Here is a 15,188-nt window from a genome sequence, read left to right as displayed (position 1 = left end):
TCGTGTGTGACAAATCGCTTGCAATAATTTGAGGAAATAACAGGCAAGATAGATAAAGCAGAGGCAGTGGATGTTGCTTGCTTGGATTTTCAGATGAGCTTTAACAAGGTACCCCATGCAAGGCCGATTGTGAAAGTAAGGAGACAATGGATCCAAGAGGACATTGCTTTGTGGGTCCAGAACTGGCTTGCCACAGAGGACAAAGAGTAGCTGCAGTCGGGTCATATTCTGCATGGAGGTCGGTGACTAGTGGTCTATTACTAGTGGACTAGTGGATGACTCCCATCCACTCCATAAAGTACTGGTTAGGCACAGAAGTACATTCAGCCAGAGACTCATTCCACCGAGATGCAACACTGAGCGTCAAAGGAAGTCATTCCTGCCTGTGGCCATCAAACTTTACAACTCCTCCCTCGGAGTGTTATTCCACTTGGAATAATTTACTTATTATTATTTAATTATGGTTTTATATTGCTATATTTCTACACTATTATTGGTTGGTGTGACAAAACCCAATTTCCCTCGGGATCAATAAAGGATATCTGTCTGTATGTCTGGTGTGCCTCAGGGATCTGTTCTGGGACCTCTACTCCTCCTGATTTTTATAAATGACCTGGATAAGGAAGTGGAGGGATGGGATAGTAAGTTTGCTGATGACTCAAAGTTTGGGGGGGTGTTGTTGATAGTGTGGAGGGCTGTCAGGGATTACAGCTGGACTGAGAAGTGGCAAATGGAGTTCAACACTGATAAGTGTGAGGTGATTCATTTTGTTAGGTCAAATATGATGGCAGAATATAGTATTAATGGTAAGACTCTTGGCAGTGTGGAGGATCAGAGGGATCTTGGGGACCGAGACCATAGGACGCTCAAAGCTGTTACGCAGGTTGACTGTGTAGTTAAAAAGGCATAAGGTGCATTGGCTTTCATCAACCGTGCGATTGAGTTTAAGAGCCAAGAGGTAATGTTGCAGCTATATAGGACCCTGGTCAGAGTCCACTTGGAGTACTGTGCTCATTTCTGGTCGCCTCAATACAGGAAGGATGTGGAAACCATTGAAAGGGTGCAGAGGAGATTTACAAGAATGTTGCCTGGATTGGGGAGTGTGCGTTATGAGAATAGGTTGAGTGAACTCGGCCTTTTCTCTTTGAAGCGATGGAGGACGAGAGGTGACCTGATAGAGGTGTATAAGGTGATGAGAGGAATTGATCGTGTGGATAGTCAGAGGCTTTTCCCAGGGCTGAAATGGCTAACATGAGAGGGAAAGTTTTTTTTTTACACAGAGAGTGGTGAGTGTGTGGATTGAGCTGCCGGGGGCGGTGTTGGAGGCTGAACCGATAGGGTGTTTTAAGTGACTCCTGGACAGGTACATGGAGCTTAGAAAACTAGAGGGCTATGGGTAACCCTAGGTAATTTCTAAGTTAAGGACTTGTTCGGCACAGCATTGTGGGCTGAAGTGCCTGAATTGTGCTGTACGGTTTCTATGAAGATGCATTTTGTGTCAATAACTGATTTGGAAATGTTGTATTTGGTCTCTTAGCCAAATAGTGGACACAGTTTGGGAACAACTGGGTTTCCAAGCATTGGTCCCTACAACACCCACTGGGACATCTTACAGGCCCAGGAAGGGACTTTATACTGACCGACTACCGGAACAGACGAAGGCCACTCGGCCCCTCCAAACCGTCCTGTCATTCAATAAGTCCCTGGACTGGTCCATTCGACCCCCACTTTGCTCGGACCATTGGCCCCACTTGTAGGTGAATAGACTGCCGGTTTGACCCCCAATGTGGTGAATCCCTCTGCTCGCCACCACTCCACCTTTCCAATAAAATGCACCCCCCTTCCTTCCCCTGCTGGGTTCATTCCCTCCGTCCCCGGGGAGTCAGCAACAAGCCGATCCGCCAAGTGTTCTCCTCCTACCTCTCGGCGATACATCAGACTCCGGCCGCAGGAGACGCTTCACAAACGCCCCAACTTCCCTCGGAGGGAAATGGAAAGAAATCAAAAAGCGGGACATTTACTTTGAGGTTTATCCCGCCTAGGAAGCGGGGGAGACGATCTCTCGGCTGTTTCGCCTGTACTATTGGGTGTAACGAGTAATTGACATCGCTTCGCACCAATGGAAATAACGCAGCACCTGAATCCTCTGTTTCTCTGGGGGCCATAATTGTAACTGTTGCTCTACAGATCCCACTGAATAAAGTTGAAATTTCAAAGTTTAAGTCTGAAAAGGGAGAGATTAATGGCGGACAGAAATCGACTGTGTCTTACATGTCCATGAGCGAGAGGCGGAGTCCTGTGTTAAATGTTTAACCATCACGGTGACTGAAGGCAGCTGTAGGTTCATGAGGGACTGTTACTGTCAGATTCTGCAGTTCTTGCGGCTGCTCATCGCACCCAGGACTGAACCCTGGTCACTGAGCATTGGAGGAGTCCGTTCTGCTGATGTTAGCCTTAAACTAGACTGGTGTTTAATATTTTGGATCTGTGAAAGATAAATCAGCTCTGTATCAAGTCCCGTGTCTCAGGTACTTACTGTCTCTACCACACTCACGAAGCAAACTAGGGAGGCCACTCGGCCCATCTGGTCCCTGCCCATATTTCTGTTCCATATCAGTATATCAAAATCTACCCTTGCCGTTCCCCTCTCACTCTCCCTGAGATGACAGGTTGCCCACCATGTAACCTACTCTAGAAAATGCTTAGAAAATGCCTACTGCATAGCCACCTATTTTCCTAAGCTCCATGTACCTATCTAAGAGTCTCTTAAAAGACCCAATTGTATCCGCCTCTACCACCATCGCTGGCAGTGCATTCCACACAAACACCACTCTTTTCTTTAAAAATCTTAGCTCTGATATCTCCTCTGTACCTACTTCCAAGCAGCTTAAACCTATTCCCCCTCGTGTTAGCCGTTTCCGCCCTGGGAAAAAGCCTCTGGCTATCCACACGACCAATGCCTCTCATCATCTTATACACCTGCATGAATTCCCTGCATGATTTTCTCCGGGCTGAATACGACGATGAGCTCACTGTGGTTGTGACGTTCTTCAGGGCTCCGGACGAAGTTGGTTAAACGCCTTCTTCCCTGCTCTTTTCAACGTTTTGGGTCATTTTCACCAATTTTAAAGGACTGTGCCTCAGGCAGCTGGGTTGTTGGATTTGTTACATAGCAGCAGCAACAGATCACTAACGGAGTCTGGTTTCGATGTTAAAACCACTATCTTCATTAGTATCTGCTCCAAATATAAAAGATTAAACGAAATAAACAGAATTTAACAGTGTAATGCGTATATATAGCTCCCAAACTATCAAGCTTGGGAAACAATGCTTAAAGTCTTCAGATGGTAAAATAGAAAAGTTCAGTAATCCACGGAAAAAGTGAGTGATAGGAGAGATTTGTAAATCCACACGAACATGTAGAGAGAAGGCAATTACGAAGAATTCCACACACATTCCACGCTGGGTAAACGAAACAACAGTCGCTGAAGATCTTATCCGTCGATTAGTTCCGAAATCCTCTTAGGAATATCACCAGGTGACAGTCACAGGAATATCGTCTTCAAGTGGTTACCACAGAACACCCCGATTCCAGGTAAGGGCCAACAAAAGTGATACCACAGGATACTCCAGCAAATCCACACATATGGATGATACGAAGTGACAGTCACACATCCGGTGTGCACTGCGTGCCGATGATCAGATCAACCCAACCTTTTGGGCATGGAAGAGTTGCAGCCTATAGCATTCACACGCTGAAGTTCCAACAGCTTGTCTCCCTCTCCCTCTCCCGCTCCCGCTCCCTCAGGCTGCCGCAGCTTGTGTCTGACGTCACAGCCCCGCCTCACTCAGGCACTTTAAGCGACACTCACAGTAAACGAACCTGCGGTCTCGTAACACAATGCACCTCTAAAGTCTGACAGCAGACTAGCGAGTCAGACTCTGCTTCGATAGAGCAGAGTCAGAAACCGAAGAGTTGCCAGCCTGAGTCAGGGCTTTGGGGCTGCAAAGAGAGATGGGGTCTAGAGTTTACGAGGAGGAGGAGGAATCAGACCAGCAGGATATGACTACAAAAGAAACATCAGAAACATTTGGAAACTGGTTGACCGGAAAAAAAAGGTGGTTAATTTCTGCAAAATACTAGTGGAAATCAACAGATGAGGCAGAAAATGTGAAGAGGAATAAATAGACAATGTTTAGGCCGAGCCCCTTCAGCATGCCTAGACTGTGTACTCCTGTGCTTAGTTGCTGCCTGAATTGCAGAGTTCCTCCAGCATTTTGTGTGTGTGCGCCTCTGTATTTCCAACAACTGCAGAATCTCCTGTGTTTTTTAACTGCATTTTACTTTGGCATTAGATACACGTTGGTATTGAGTATATTGTTTATGGGAGCCGCTTTCTGCGTTAAAACAGCTGCTGATTTTTCTATACACACGAAAAAAAAATGAGGTATGGACAATGAACCGGTGCTTGTAGAAATGTTTAATGGCACCCTAATTACCCATAATGCGGTGCGTTAAAAATTTCGCCGGCCCTAAAACACCGATGAAATGCGCAGGCGTCAGGCTGATGACGTCCCCGAGTATCACGCATGCGCGCAGTGCCCTGCAGGCCTTGAAAATGTCGGGCGCAGGTAAGATCGATTCTCTCCGATTTTATATTAAACACCGACTTCAGGACGATTCCTGTGAAATCCGGTCACGGTGACCAGCAATCCCGGAACAGTCCTGCTCTCTTCCCTCTCTCTCAGCCTCACGATCCGTACACGGGCCCCGGGGAACTTCCGGCTGATGAGGGAATGGGAACCGATGGATCTCTCAGACAGAGCTGAGCTCCAGCTTTCTAAATGCAAGGATTAGGAACTCAGAGGAAGGGAACAAAATCTTTTGCATCAGCAGTAGAGAAAATTACCTTTGTTCTACCTCCAATCACAAAGATGAGGAAATCTGCAGATGCTGGAAATCCAAGCAACACACACAAAATGCCGGCGGAACTCAGCATTAGTACTCTTTTCCATAGATGCTGCCTGGCCTGCTGAGTTCCTCCAGTATTTTGTGTGTGTGTTGTTTGTTCTACCTCCTCCTGTTCTGAACTTTTCTACAGGTGACAACATGTTTTGTCCCATTCTCTCTGGGTACATGGTAATATCAAAAACCTTTGCCCTTGGCAACAAGTAACTTTCACATCACAAATGTGCCAGACTCCAGTGAGACAGACTACTACCCTTCCCTTCATATTCATTGGCATTGCATTCACTGAGTTCATCACCGTCAGTCATCTGGAGAGGGTTCAAGGGAAATATTTATGTACAACACAGAAACTGCTGTTACCTGTCTGTATTGTGGTGATGCAAAAGTTGCTGGAGAATTTGCAAATGGGAAGAAGTGGAGTGAAATTTGGAAATCTGACTTTTAAAGCGTCATTTAGCAAACAAGTCACATATGGACAGTGTGCAAAAGCTCTGGCGAGAAAATCCTTCATAACCCGCTATAGGCCTGCTACATAGGCTGTGTGAGAGTGCAGATGAACTCGATACAAGCCAGAGGAGATCAAAGTTTTTATCGACAGTGATTTGCTAGCTGTGAAAATGAATACCTCTCTATATAAAATTCACTGTGCACACGTTCTTGCACACGGGATTTGATCGAGGTTTTTAAAATGTTGAGAGGGATAGATAGATAGAGTTGACGTGAATAGGCTGTTTCCATTGAGAGTACGGGAGATTCAAACGAGAGGACATGATTTGAGAGTTAGGGGGCAAAAGTTTAAGGGAAACACGAGGGGGTATTTCTTTACTCAGAGAGTGATAGCTGTGTGGAATGAGCTTCCTGTAGAAGTAGTAGAGGCCAGTTCAGTTGTGTCATTTAAGGTAAAATTGGATAGGTATATGGACAGGAAAGGAGTGGAGGGTTATGGGCTGAGTGCGGGTAGGTGGGACTAGGTGAGATTAAGAGTTCGGCACGGACTAGGAGGGCCGGAATGGCCTGTTTCCGTGCTGTGATTGTTATATGGTTATATATGGTTATATGGTTGTCACTGGGTAAAAAAAAATACACGGTACATGATTTATGTGCACACTTGTCATTACAAATTAGAGGGGACATTGGTGGGAAGGTGGGGAGACCTCCAGTGTTGTTGATGCCCTCACCTACAAGATATGTATCCAGCTGCATTTTAAGGAGTTGGAACTGTAAATGGATGAATTCCGGATCATCCAGCAGTTGGAGGGGGTGATAGATATGACATGAAGAGAGGTGAGTTACACCCAAGGTGCAGGACACAGGAAACTGGGTGAGAGTCAGGAAGGGAAATGAGGTTAAATAGCCATCACAGAGTACTCTTGTTGCTATCCCACACAACAACAGGTGGAACACTTTAGAAAGTATTGGGGGGATTACCTGGCAGAGGAAAGTCAAAGGAGTGATAGGGGATTCATTAGTTAGGGGAACAGAACAGGAAGGGGACTAATATCCTCGTGGTAAGGGTGTGAGAGCAAGTGTGGTGGAGGGGGGTGCTGATGTGGTTAAAATGATTTGCAGGGGGAATGGGAGCCAGAATGACAGGACAGATAGTGGAGAGGGTGATTTGAATTGAATTGACTTTCTTACATACATATACATGAGGAGTAGAAGTCTTTACATTACATCTCCATCTAAATGTGCAATGTGTAATTTATAGTAATTTATAATAAATAGTTTGTGCATAGAACAGTCAGTATAACATGGATATGCAATTGTATCAGCATGAATTAATCAGTCTGATGGCCTGGTAGAAGATGATGTCCCGGAGCCTGTTGGTCCTTTTGCTGTGGTACCGTTTCCTGGATGGTGGCAGTAGGAACAGTTTGTGGTTGTGGTGAATTGGGTCCCCAATATCTTTTGGGCCCTTTTTCCACACCTGTCTCTGTAAATGTCCTGAATAGTGGGAAGTTCACATCTACAGATGCGCTGGGCTGTCCCGCACCAATCTCTGCAAGTTCCTGAGATTAAGGGAAGTACAGTTCCCATACCAGGCAGTGATGCACCCAGTCAGGATGCTCTCAATTGTGTCCCTGTAGAAAGTCCTCAGGATTTCGGGCCCCATTCCCAACTTCTTCAACTATCTGAGGTGAAAGAGGTGCTGCTGTGCTCTTTTCACAACACAGCCGGTATCTACAGACCATGTGAGATGCTTGGTGATGTTTATGCCGAGGATCTTAAAGCTGTTCACCCTCTCAGCCACAAATCCTTTGATGTCAACAGGGGTTAGCCCATCTCCAGTCCTCCTGCAATCCACAATCAGCTCCTTTGTTTTTGTGACAATGAGGGGGAGTTTGTTTTCTTGACACGTCAGATGTTGTTCAGACCTCAGACAGAGTCAGCAATCAAATGGTTGAGCATGGTGCGATGAATGTGCTGAGCTGTGTATATCACAATGCAAGAAGCATCTTAGGAAAGCCTGATGAGCTCAGGACAGGGAATTATGATATTGTAGCCATTATAGGGGCTTGTTTACACCCAACAGTCTGAGGGATTTAGAGGAACAAAGTTGTAGGTAGATTGTGGGCCATGTCAATAAACAAAGGTTGATTCAGTAAGTGATTTTAACTTTACATATATTGACTGGAACTCCCATAATGTAAAAGGACTAGATGGGGTAAAGTTTGTCAAATGTGCCCTTAATCAGTACGTAGAGTTCCTGATGTAGAAGTGAGCAATAAGCTGTTAGGAAATGATCAGGGCTGGTGACAGAAATTAGTGATCATAATGCCATGAGATTCAAAGTAAATATAGAAAAAGAGAGGTCTGGACCATGGGTTCAGATTCTAAATTGGAGAAAGGTCAATTTTGATGGTATCAGAAAGGATCTGACAAGTGTGGTTTGGGACAGGTTGTCTCCTGGCAAAGGAGTACCTGTAAGTGGGAGGCCTTCAGAAGTGAATTTTTGAGGGTGTAGAGTTTGTATGTGCCTGCCAAAATGAAAGTTGAAAGGTAACTGGTCCAGGGAACCTTGCTTTTGAAGAGAAATTGAAGCCTCGTATATTTTGTTCCTCTAAATGCCTCAGACTGTTGGGTGCTACCGAGACCCACTAATGACTACAAATCATGATTCCACGCACTGAGCTCAGCTGACTTTTTTTGTTGTCTTCTTTTGGTTTCTCGAAGCTTCCGAATAGTTTTTGTTCTTTTGTTTGCCCTCTCTTTGACATTTATGTTGGCTTTGGCTTCTCATTTTAGCCACAGTTGTGTCCTCCTGTCTTTCTAATGCTTCCACTTCTGTGGAATCACTCAGGCCCCGAATTGCTCCAGAAACTCCAGCCACTGCTGCTCAATTGTCACTCCTACGCTTTCCCTTCCAAACAAGTTTGGCCAGCTTCTCTGCCATAGAAACACGGAGAAGTTCAGTAAAGAAACAGGCTCTTTGGCCCATCTAGTCAATGCCAAAAAAGCATTTAAACTTGCAGTGTGATCTGGACCAGCTGGCAAAATGGTTTGAGAAATGGAAAATGGAATTTAATGCAGACAAGTGTGAGTTGTTGCACTTTGGTATGAACTTTATTCCTTGGAATGTAGAAGATTGAGGGGAGATTTGATTGTGATAGAGGGGCATAGATAGTGTAAATGCAAGTTGGCTTTCTCCACTGAGATTGGGTGGAACTACAACCAGAGGCCATGGGTTAAGGGTGAAAGGTAAAATGTTTAGGGTAACATGAGGGGCAACTTCTTCACACAGACAGTCATCAGGGTGTGGAATGAGCAGCCAGCAGAAGCGGTGCATGCAAGCTCGATTTCAACATTTTGTGTAGGTACCTGGATGGTAGGGGTATGGGAGTGGGCAGATTAAATAGTTCAGCACAGACTAGATGGCCCAAAGTGCCTGTTTCTGTGTTGTAATTTTCTATGACTGTGACAATAATACAAAAATTCACTCTAAGTCCTTTTAACAGCTGTGCGGACCAACCATTCATCTCAGCAGGAATTTTTTATATGGCGTTAAAACTGTGGCACTTTAAGTTAATAATACATAAAAGAAAATCCCAGATGCACATCAAGAAAGACTATTTGCGTGAGACTGTTTCAGTTACTGTGGGGCCAGGCACCCATGCAGTTCAGCAGGAGGGGGGAATAATACCAATGGAGAGAGTCAAACTAAGGCTCAAATTGGAGATGGCAGAAATGCTCCTTTCTGATAGAGACAGGAAGAGCATCAGGGAATTGATGGTCATTCCAGAAACCAGCACTCTGCCCAGTCAGGAGATGATATCTCTTCTAACTTGTGTTGAACCTCACTGTATCAGTGTGATATCAGATCAAACCTTGTAATCTCATCTGAAATGTTGTCCTAAACCCATTGATGGATTTTGTAAATCTTTTTACAGGTTAAAAATGAGAAGGAATTTGTCTCCAGGAAGCACAAACACGGCACACCAGTTTTGTTGTCTCTGTCTAGATATTTAAGAAGTGGAACAAGGGATCCTATCGACCATCCTTCCTGCTCAGACTGTGGGGAAGGATTCACTCGGTCATTTGACCAACTGGCAACCCATCATTTTACACAGGAGAAAGGCCTTTCACCTGCTCAGACAGTGGGAAATAATTCACTCGGTCTTCTCAACTGAAGGTACATCAGCAAGCTCACACTGGGCAAGGACATTCACCTGTTCTGTGTGTGAGAAAGGATTCAGTTGGTCTTCCCACCTGTGGACACACCAGTCAGTTCGCACCACACTGGGCAGAGGCTGATCATCTGTTGAATTTCTGGGAAAGGATTCACTCAGTCATCTGACCTAATGCATCACCAGCGAGTTCGCACAAAGGAGCAGCCGTTCATCTGCTTGGTCTGTGGGAAGAGATTCACTCAGTTATCCAGCCTACAGAGACATAAGCGAGTTCACACTGGGGAGAGGCCGTTCATCTGCTCAGAATGTGGGAAGGGATTCACTCAGTCATCCCAACTACAGAGTCATCAGCGAGTTCACACTGGGGAGAAGCCATTCACCTGCTCAGTCTGTGGAAAGAGATTCACTGATCCATCCAACCTGCAGAGTCATCAGCGAGTTCACACTGGGGAGAAGCTGTTCACCTGTTCAGAATGTGGGAAGAGATTTACTCAGTCATCTCAACTACAGAGTCATCAGCGAGTTCACACTGGGGAGAGGCCGTTCACCTGCTCAGTCTGTGGGAAGAGATTCACTCATTCATCCACCCTACAGAGACACCAGCGAGTTCACACTGGGGAGAAGCCGTTCATCTGCTCAGAATGTGGGAAGGAATTTACTCAGTCATCCCAACTACACAGTCATCAGCGAGTTCACACTGGGGAGAAGCCATTCACCTGCTCAGTCTGTGGGAAGGGATTCACTGATCCATCCAACCTACAGGGTCATCAGCGAGTTCACACTGGGGAGAAGCCGTTCACCTGCTCAGAATGTGGGAAGAGATTTACTCAGTCATCCCAACTACAGAGTCATCAGCGAGTTCACACTGGGGAGAGGCCATTCTCCTGCTCAGTCTGTGGGAAGAGATTCACTCATTCATCCACCCTACAGAGACACCAGCGAGTTCACACTGGGCAGAAGCCGTTCACCTGCTCAGTCTGTGGGAAGAGATTCTCTGAGTTATCACAAGTACAGAGTCATCTGCGAGTTCACACTGGGGAGAGGCCATTCAGCTGCTCAGACTGTGGGAGCAGATTCGCTCAGTTATCCAGCCTACAGAGACATCAGCGAGTTCACACTGGGGAGAAGCCGTTCATCTGCTCAGAATGTGGGAAGGGATTCACTCAGTCATCCCAACTACAAAGTCATCGGCGAGTTCACACTGGGGAGAAGCCATTCACCTGCTCAGTCTGTGGGAAGGGATTCACTGATCCATCCAACCTACAGAGTCATCAGCGAGTTCACACTGGGGAGAAGCCGTTCACCTGTTCAGAATGTGGGAAGAGATTTACTCAGTCATCCCAGCTACAGAGACATCAGCGAGTTCACACTGGGGAGAGGCCATTCACCTGCTCAGTCTGTGGGAAGAGATTCACTCTGTCATGCAACCTACAGAGACATCAGCGAGTTCACACTGGGGAGAAGCTATTCACCTGCTCAGTCTGTGGGAAGGGATTCACTCACTCATCCAACCTTCAGAGTCATCAGCGAGTTCACACTGGGGAGAAGCCGTTCACCTGTTCAGAATGTGGGAAGAGATTTACTCAGTCATCCCAACTACAGAGTCATCAGCGAGTTCACACTGGGGAGAAGCCGTTCACCTGCTCAGTCTGTGGGAAGAGATTCACTCATTCATCCACCCTACAGAGACACCAGCGAGTTCACACTGGGGAGTAGCCGTTCATCTGCTCAGAATGTGGGAAGGGATTCACTCAGTCATCCCAACTCCAGAGTCATCAGCGAGTTCACACTGGGGAGAGGCCGTTCACCTGCTCAGTCTGTGGGAAGAGATTCACTGATCAATCCAACCTACAGAGTCATCAGTGAATTCACACTGGGGAGAGGCCGTTCACCTGTTCAGAATGTGGGAAGAGTTTCACTGATCCATCCAACCTGCAGAGTCATCAGCGAGTTCACACTGGGGAGAAGCCATTCACCTGCGCAGTCTGTGGGAAGAGATTCACTGATCCATCCAACCTGCAGAGTCATCAGCGAGTTCACACTGGGGAGAAGCCATTCACCTGCTCAGTCTGTGGGAAGGGATTCACTGATCCATCCAACCTACAGAGTCATCAGCGAGTTCACACTGGGGAGAAGCTATTCACCTGCTCAGTCTGTGGGGAGAGATTCACTCGGTCATCTGACCTACGGAGTCATCAACAAATTCACACTGGGAAGAAGCTGTTCACTTGCTCAGAATGTGGGAAGAGATACCTTTGCTCTTCCACACTACAGAGACATCAGCAAGTTCACACTGGGGAGAAGCTGTTCACCTGCTGAGAATGTGGGTAAGGATTCACTCTGTCATCTCAACTACTGGCATACCAGTCATTTCACAATGGGGAGTGGCCGTTGTTATGAATCCCTAGGTTTTGTTTGTTGTGGACTGTTATTTCGAGAGAGAGGGAGAGATAGAGATTAAGAAGGTGAATCAGTCTGACTTGCAGCTTGTTTACATCGCTCGCAGTTTGTTTAGTTTTAACTGAGGACACAGACACTCAGAGTCAGACGTAGACGAAGGAGGAAAGATGGAAGGATCGAAACCAGGGAACTAGTGGCCAAGGGTCACTGTTTGGAATTCTCCTATGCCCAGAAGGGTGGGTTAATTATCAATTCAGCATACATCAAATGTGTGGTTGTTACCTTGTTTGAGCTATAGGAGTGGATCTGATTTGGGGTATCCTGTGAAGACCACTGATGTGTCAACCCTTGCCTGGGTGTGGTGTGGTAATTCATTTGAAGACGATACCCCTTGTGACAAGTCACTTTGGGTGATAATTAGTATGTGAATTTGGAAAGATGACAGATAAAATCTACAGTGACTGTTCTCTTGTTTTACGACCATGGAACCTGTGGAATTCGACATAATTGCCTTCTCTTGACATTTACCCTGGATTACAAATATCTCTCTCATCACCTATTCTGTGGTTGAACTGAACTTTCATACTTTACCATCTCAAGACTCCAAGCCTTGTTTCCCCCGAGCTCAATAGTTTCGGAGTTTTATTTACACACATATATACACATAATACTGTTAACTTCTGTATATCTTGTTTAAGTTACTATTGTTACGAAGGATGAACAGCTCTGATGGGCAGAAGGGTGCAGGGTTGCCCATGTCCCCCTCCCTTGGGAGAATTACAAACCACTACTCTTGCTAGGCTGCTAATGAGAGAGAAAGAGATGGAACTAAAACATACTTGGACTGGAATATTTGCTTCAGATAAGGGAGAGATAACCCAGGGAGGAAGAGACTTGTTGTTCCACCATATTATGACTCCTGTAAAACTTATGGCTCCGGAGAGGGCTGTTTACTTGGTACTATTCTGTTCATTAAAATTCCTCAGTGGACAGCCGGAGTGGGCTGGTTTGATGGGCTAAGCCATTCAAAACTGATTGACACCTGAGACCCAGTGAGTAGGGATAAAAGAGAGGTCTGGGGAGACACCCGTCAGACGCACCAAGAGACACACTAGTGAGCGCTGCTTAAGTGTTGGAACCCACGAGAAAGTGTGGGGCATCGGAGACCGAATGAAGGATCGGTCAATTTTAACTCATAGTGTTTATAGCGAGGTCGGTGGGGCCTTGTGTGTGTGTCCACCCTTGCCTGGGTGACGAATCCACCATAGAAGAACGGTCTAGCTAAAGGACAGAGGGGTCATACCTGAATGGCCACAACAACACATCGACTGATCAAGATTGTAAAGGAAGGTTTGACTGGCTGTCACTGTTTGCTCACTCTCTCTCTCTCCAACAATTACAACACATCGACCAACAACTACCTCAGTACGTATGAACTGAACTGAACTTTATATTCACATATGACAATTCATTATCCCCGGACATCGATAGAGCTTGTTTATTATTGATTATTATTATACCCACACTTTTAGGTTTAGTATTGCTAACGTGTATTATCTGTATATTTGCATTGTTGATATTGATTTGTATATTTTACTAATAAACACTGTTTTGATAATAGTACCAGACTCCAACGGATACTTCTATCTTTGCTGGTAAGACACCCAGTTACGGGTACGTAACAAATTGGGGCCTCGTCTCGAGATTTGATACCAAATTGGGGGGCCAGTGAATCGGGCTTTAAGTCCATTATTTGTTCTGGTTGCGTGGGTAACCAGATGGGAAACCAGCAAAGATGGATATAGATGAATTTATAGAAAACTCGACTTTGAAGGCGCTAGAGAGTGCCAAAAAGACGGACTTGGTGAATATTGTGAAATGTTTAAATCTCCCAGAGGTGAAGTCGTCAATGAAAAAGTAGGAGATACAGAGGGCCATAGCCCTGTATTATATATCCGAGGGTGTGTTCACGCCAGGGGTATTGGAACTTATCCCTGAAAAGAAACCAGTTGTTGGGGTGGTTCAGTTAGAGTTGGAAAAATTAAGGTTGGATGCGGAACAGAAGAAAAGGGAGAATGAGATCCTGCTAAAGGAGTTAGAGGCGCAAAGGGGGCGGGAAAGAGCTGCCTGGGAGGCACAAAGGGAGAAGGAAAGGCTGAAAGGGAGATGGAGGGAAGGGAAAAGGAGAGAGATAGGCAGCATGCGCTGGACATGGAGAGGTTAAAGGAACAGGGAAAAGACCGAAGGGAAGGCTCAAGAGAGGAGATTAATATTAGTAGGGAGTTTAGGTTAGTACCTCCGTTCGAGGAGACGGATGTTGATAGTTACTTCTTGCATTTTAAAAAGGTGGCAGTGAATCCGAAGTGGCCCAGAGATCAGTGGGTGGTGGTGTTACAAAGTGCATTAAAAAGTAAGGTTCAACGGGCATATGCGGCGTTGTTCATGGACGTGCCTGAGGATTATGAGGAAGTAAAGGAGGATATCCTTCGGGCCTATGGGTTGGTACCTGAAGCGTATAGACAAAAGTTCAGAGATTTAAAGAAACTGTGGAATCAGACGTATGCAGAGTTTGCCTATGAAAAGGGTGTGCTCTTGGATCGCTGGTGTGCTGCAGAAAAGGTGGAGGAGGATTTCCATCGTTTCAGGGAGTTAATTCTGATTGAGGAATTTAAAGGTTGTGTTTCGCATAATATCAGGATGTATCTGAACGAGCAGCCGAATAAGCCTATATCAGAATTTGTCAGGTTCGCAGATGAATATGCCCTAACCCACAAGACAAAGTTTTCCTCAAATAAGAGTTACCAGAAAGGCAGTAGGGACGGTAAAGAAAGTCCACCGGCTAAGGTAGAGAATAAGCCGGAAGCTAGTGGTAAAGGTAAGAAGCAGGACAAGCAGGCTGGCAGGAAGGTTCCTGGCTTGACCTGTTATAATTGTGGAAAGGTTGGTTATATTGCATCTAAGTGCTTTGCTCCGAATAAGGAGACAGGAAAAGGGAAAATGGCAGTCGATCAGCAAATCGACGAGGAAGGCAAAGGTAGATAGAGTACGAGACGGGCGTGAGAAATTTATTTCAGAAGGGACGGTGTCTGTGAAAGAAGGAGAGACCCCAGTTCCAGTGAGAATCTGGAGAGATACTGGGGCTGATCAGTCATTGATCCTAAGTAAGGTGCTAGATTTAGGTCCTGAGACTG

At 45.8% G+C, this 15,188-nt stretch overlaps 1 pseudogene; it reads left to right on the top strand.

Annotated features, from left to right (window-relative positions):
* The window catches only part of LOC140722893 (uncharacterized), a 29,385-nt pseudogene extending 16,226 nt beyond the window's left edge, over positions 1 to 13,159 (top strand).
* Positions 13,160 to 15,188: the final 2,029 nt, after the last annotated feature.

The sequence above is a fragment of the Hemitrygon akajei genome, unplaced genomic scaffold (genome assembly GCF_048418815.1).
Source record: "Hemitrygon akajei unplaced genomic scaffold, sHemAka1.3 Scf000092, whole genome shotgun sequence".
Lineage (NCBI taxonomy): Eukaryota > Metazoa > Chordata > Chondrichthyes > Myliobatiformes > Dasyatidae > Hemitrygon > Hemitrygon akajei.
Note: the sequence above shows the minus strand (reverse complement) of the source record. Positions and strands in the feature narration are given on the sequence as shown.